Source organism: Populus euphratica, unplaced genomic scaffold, assembly GCF_000495115.2.
Source record: "Populus euphratica unplaced genomic scaffold, PopEup_1.0 scaffold2394.1, whole genome shotgun sequence".
Taxonomy (NCBI): Eukaryota; Viridiplantae; Streptophyta; class Magnoliopsida; order Malpighiales; family Salicaceae; genus Populus; species Populus euphratica.
In genome coordinates, this window is record NW_011502224.1 from 17,219 (window position 1) to 23,922 (window position 6,704).

Genomic DNA, 6,704 nt, shown 5'->3' on the forward strand with positions numbered 1-6,704 from the left:
CATCAACTGCTTATCGCTTTCTTGATTAGGAGAAATAAATATTTTATTGGAGTCGTCATCTAGTAATTTGAAAGAACTAGAAATCCAAAATTAGACGCTGGTCCTAGAGATTCAGGTATTGAGTTAGTTATGATTAAGGGAAGGTAGACACCACCCTTAAAACATCCTTTCAGAGAAAGGTTACCCTTATTTGTGTTGTTTTTTTTTATTTGATTCAAATGCTATTATGATCGTGTCAAATGAAATGGAGTGAGGAAAAAAAAAGTGTGCAAAGAGAAATAAAGAAAAAGAAATAAAGAAAAAGAAAAGAAAAGGCAAAGAAAACCTTTGTTTTCTTCCCTGTTTTTACCACAATAAACCCTAGCCACCATCGCCACCAATTCATCCCTCGTTACCATTCGTCAATCAAGCTATCACCTTATATTTCCCTGCATGTCAATCACCACACTACTTTTCTTTCTCTTACCAACAACCATCTTTATCCTTTTCAACTCTATAACCATTACAAACCTAATGACCTCATCTCACCATCTTCAACAACCACCAACCATTTAATATTGTCCATAATAGCCTAACCTCCATCTTACTAGCATCCTTACCGGCCAAAACAATATAAAAAAAATGAGAGAGAAGACTAAGAGAGAGGAGAAAAAAAAATATGAACTTTATATTAGCCAAAATTCCTTCATCGAGTGGTTTTTGACCTCATCTCTAACATATGAATAATATGAACTTGATCTTCCACCACACATGCCACCTCTCCTCATCAACATATGTAATCACACGCCACAATTCAATAATATTAGTGGTGCATAAGATACAATTGCCAACGCTATTTAGTTTGCCACTGCTACCAGTCACTATTCTAGGCGTTCCAATTAACCCCAACTCTAAAAGGTCGATTCCAAGCCCTAAATGCATTTTATTGATTATTTTAAATAATTTTTAACATGTTATTTCTTTTTTATGAATGTTATGATTAAGAATTTGATTATGGTTAATTTTAATATGTTATTGATTTTGATGCATTTTATGATGAGGTCAACACTATTATGTGGTGACCCCAAGGGTATAATGCTATCGAGAATTTATTTTATAGTGAAATAAGGTCAGAATCAATACTCTGTAATGGGTTGAGAGTATTGATTTGCAATGAATGTATCTAAGGTGTAATGATTTGGTCTCTATGTCAAATTTAACGTGTTGATGTATTTTTGAATTTATTATATTGTGTAGATGTTATTTTTATTGTGGTGGTGATTTTTTTTTTGTTATTTGTGTTGATTTTTTTTATGATAATGTTGTTTTTGACTACTTGTGTTATGTGTATTACTTTTAATATGTAATTTTTTATGTATTAATAATTTTATTATTCATAAAACCATTAGGGATAAATGGACTGTCATTAGTCATTGTCCTAAAGTGTTAATTTGAGAGTGATAAAATTATCTAATACATACATTATTGCATTCAAATTGTTCTAAAATATTTTTATTTTGCAATATTATGATTTAGTAATGATTTTATTATTCACAGACTTATTTAGGATAAATGAATCATCACTGATCATTGTCTTAAATTGTTGATTGGTAGATAATGAAATCGCTTAATATATTATTTTATTGCATTCAAACTATCTTTTATTTTTCAATATTAGAATGTATTAATTATTTTGTTATTCACAATCCAGCCTAGAATAAATGAATTATCACTTATCGCTGTCCCAAAATGTTGATTAGTGGGCAATAAAAGTTTTTAGTACACCATGTTATTATGTTTCAAAATATATTTAAAATTTTATTTTTTAATATATATAATAAAAAATAACAAAATAATAATAAAAATTACTAATGATCCTTTTGTTGTCTGAATTTAAATTTGTCATGTTGTTTAAATTTATTTATATGTTCTTGTTATATAGATTGATCCAGTTTTTGTGAGAATTAAGTCTTTTTACTTGGCTTAAGTCCAAAATCACTATTTTAGGTTATAAAAGTATGTTACCTTTAATAATAAAAACAAACACACACATATAAAGCAAATCTTAGCACACAAGCACATTTACATTGATCATCAAAACAAAAAAATAATACAGTTTATATTAGATAGGATATATATAGTGATTTTTATCTTTTTTATTATATAACGAGCTCCTTATCTAAAACATATGAAAAACTAATTAGGGTTTCTAATTACTATAAAATTAGGTGGGGACTCCCTTTTATATTTTTTTTCCTTTTTACATATAGTTCATCTTGATGTCCCTTATAACAAAGAGTTCGAAAAAGCTTAATAACAACTAATATCATATGGAAAACTTAAAAAAGAAAAACTATTTGAGATCATTGCAGTGAGAAAGCCTAGAAAGGTTGATAAGTTCATTGGTACATAAATGAAAGTTACTAAAGTGGCTAATGAAAATAAAATAAAATAAAGATACTCATTTGACATTAAAAAACTAAAGAGATAGTTAAGCAAAATACTCATTAAAAAACTAAAGAGATAGTTAAGCAATTGATGCTAAGAGAAAAAAAAAAATCAAATCTTAGACAATCACATAATCTCCACTACTAAGCAAAAAAAACAAGGAGAGATATTGTAAATGACATGACTCATAAATATATAATACTAATAGTTCATCATTTTTAGGAATCAAATATAAAAAATTTAAAGCTGGTCATATTCGTTTCTTGGAAAAGAAGATGGAAGTAGATCTTTAAGGTATAATAGCAGTTGTTGTTCTTAAATTAGAAAGATTTCTCAGTAAAAAAAGAAATATAGTAAACCAAGACATTTTGACAATAAATAATATAAACTCAATTATAAGAGAATTCATCCAAACTCTATGATAAGAATGATGAATTAGCCATCAATCTCTAGCATCTTATAAAACTGAAAAAAAAAAAGAAAGATAATAACCAGGGCGATTAACCAAGACTTAGTTTATAAGAATGTAATGTTTAAACACACAAACGAGAATGGATGGAGCTAAACTATACACCATATTAAGAAAATAGTTTTAGGTTTAAAAAATTTAGTTTTTTGATCCACAATCAACAACAATAAAAACTTGTTATATATTATTTAGTTCTCAGCATGTTTGTTTTGTTTATAATGCAAACACCATCTTCATCTATTTAAAAGGCCACTTTAGATCATAAATTTCTCAAAAGGCATACATGTAATGAGATTCCTAAGCTAAACAAAGTCATTATAAGGATAATAAGAAAGTCTGAGCGTTGTGATCGATTACGAGTTAAAAATATGAAGGTAATGACTAACTATGTAAGAAAGATAAATATCAATCAAGAATAGAAACAAGATAAAGTTATTCAACAAACTAGGGTAACAACTAAAGAACTAGAGTGGAGAAAATAAGCAATACATCAACGGCTTAAAACCATGCCACCTGAAAAATAAGATTAAAAAGATGCCTTAATTGTTTAAAAGAAATAGGTAGGTGGACAATTCTATTAGAAGAATTGAGAAAGTCACCTTAATTAAGGAAAAACTTTAACATGCTGCAAGCATGGTGATAACTAAATAAAGCAACAATTCTAAAGATAATAGTTCCATACCATTAGCAAAAAAGAATTGTCATTTTAAAGCCTAAATTGGCTTCAATTAATAACTTCATGAAAAAGAATACATAACTAAAGGTGGGGGGGAAGACCTTATAGAAGATGATTGAGCTTTCTTATGTGAAAATATAGTTGAAAAAAAAGAAAATATCCTCATTAAATAAAATGACTTCATAAAAAAGAGAAAGTAAATGAATTTATGATTTTGATACAATAAATAAATGGTTGAGACTGATTAGTACTTAAAAATATATATTTATCAAGGTTTCATATCATTATTTTGCATTTGAAATATCAATAACTCTTTAACTAGAGCATGTTTTATAAATAAGTCTAATAATATAAGATACTTTGAATTTATAGTAAATGTTCATTTTAAATACAGGCCTATCATATAAATCAAAGGATTGATTGATGAGTTTAATTACTGAAATTAAGAAGACAAAGAGAAAGTTAAGCTTAGAAAAGAGATGTTAGTTCAGTCCAAACTGAAACACTATTCGATTACTGGATCATAACTGAAGCTGTAGAACTTGGATTTAGGTCTACTCTATATGGATGGAAAGTTAAGACATAGGCTTAAAACTTTCAAAAGAGTCTAAGATTCAAAAAGTCCGTTTTCAAGTTCAAATTATAGTAACAACGGAGAAGTCAGAATCTGTCTTGTAGACTAGACATTGTTCAGTGTTCAACCCATATCTTAAGTTATAGAAGTCCAAATGCATCTATTTTTTTTTTGTTGAAAAGCTGAGATAATTTTCTAGAACTTTTATGAAGGCTATCTGTTCAAATTCTTATGTTAACAATGACATTTTATTCAGAGAAGAAGAAAATGATTGTCACCAAATTAAGATGTGGCCATTGATTAGTACTTAAAACATAGCCAACTGTATAGTATAACCGACATATATGTTATGAAAAGAACTTGATTTGTTATTAACATAAGTTAACACCATGAATTCCTAATAATATTTAAAAGTTTGGTGTTATTTAAATAAAATAATTAATATGATCATGTTAATAATTTATAATGAGCTATTATTGACAAATCATCTAATTGGAACTTTTTTTATGTGTGGTTTCTAGTTGAGTGATAAAAAGAGTTTATATTATACTTATTTGAAATACTATTAGTGGATCCTCTAACCTCGATAACCTTTTTTTTTTTATCATTGTTTGATATTCGCATTAATCTTACATCTCAAATTCCTCTTTAACTCATTATCATCACCATCATCATTATCATCATTTTTATTATTTATAATTTATATAGTTAACCTCCTTGTGATTCAACTCTAATCTTACCAAAATATTTATTACTTTAACACTCCTACACTTTGGAGAAGATATCAATTTTTTAATCGTGTCAAAGACCCAATAAAAAAAGTTGAAAGGGTAGAAATCCCTTTTTAGATAAAGATAAATGTCATGATGGGATTGTATCAACAAACTTGGTTTTAGCTTTGCCATATTAGTTTAAGGCCAAATCTGATCAATTTTCCTATCTTGACAATGACTAAGAAGATAGTACAAAAATGAAGGTATAGATTATAAAGATCTGCTATTCAAAACTCGTCGTCAAGTAGTATTAAGTTTGATGTTCTTTAAATTAACAATGATTATGACCTAATGCATTAATCCCTTATACATAATAAATGGTTTTAATGTTATATCATTATAGATGGTATTTGTTGAGAATGGTGCAACACTTAACATAATGCCCCTAGCATGATCAAGAAGACTGGTCATAATAAATCCAACATGCTTCTCTCGATTCTACTAAAGATTGATTATATAAAGGTCGAGGTTCATAACCCACATATTGAAATCAATTTAGAAACTAAAGATAAGCTTAAACTAACCTATGTAAGTGAAAATTTGTTAGATGACTATTATGAGAGTCTGGTATCATTACTTTATACTTATAAGGACTACTTTGTGTGGGACTATAATAAGTTGTCTAGGCTAGAAAAAAGCTTGGTTAAACAACTATTTTTACCTGTTAAGGCTAGAAAATATTGTAGTGTAATTATAGTTTTACACATATAACCACCAAAAAGAGGAGTGCCCTAACAAGAATTATAGATGGTACTAGGATCCAGGATGTAAAATCCTTATAAGCCATATACAATTTATATAATACTAGTATTATAATTTATATGAAACTTGATCTCTATAACATTATAAAAAAATCATTTAGTAGTTGGAAATGATATCCAATCACATCAACAAATATATTTTTCTTTGCAATTCTTTAGATAGCGCTACACTTTATCTTTCTTGCAATATACTTTCATAAATTACAATTTTTTTTTTTTACTTATCGCAAAGTCCATCAATAGATTGACATGTTTAAGGAGACAAATTATTGCTCGATTGTTAATGGATCAATAGATTAACACAACAAATGAAACCAATTTATTATTTTAATAAATTGGCATAAATGCTGAGATAAATTATCAATCATTATTGGTTATTAACATATCAACAACACTCAAGAAATCTTTTTTTTTCTCATACACGAGTTAAGCCCATTCAAACACAATTGCTCCTCGAGAAAAAAATTTTAATCATTTAAGTATGATATCTATAACTTTTTTTTAATCATTTAAGTATGATATCTATAACTTAGAGTCTAACTCTTTTGTTCAATTATGAAAAAAAAAAACATAAAAAGCCATATGCTGCAACATCTAGCTACTATATTATTTCACCGTACTTTATGAGATTTATTTGTTTTTATTTATGATGTCTATCTATTTAAAAATTTTGAAGTCACCACCAACAACCATTACTGGTGTGGCTAGTTACTTGAATCTATTTATTTTAACTAATTATTATTTAGCTAAAAACAAGTATTATTTGGTTCGCAAACAATTAATTATAGGCTTGGGAGTTTAGTATGCATGTGAAAGTTTATAACACCTTTAATGCCCGAAAACATTGGTGTTTTAGATTATTTTGACATCATTTAAAATTGTTGGCTTTCCAAATATTTATTGAATAATTTAAAAAATCTCTTGTTTAAAGTTAAGAAATACATATATTATTTTATTGACAAGAATAATTTAATTACTATTGAAAGAATATTTTACATTTTTACTACAAAATATTTATGAAACA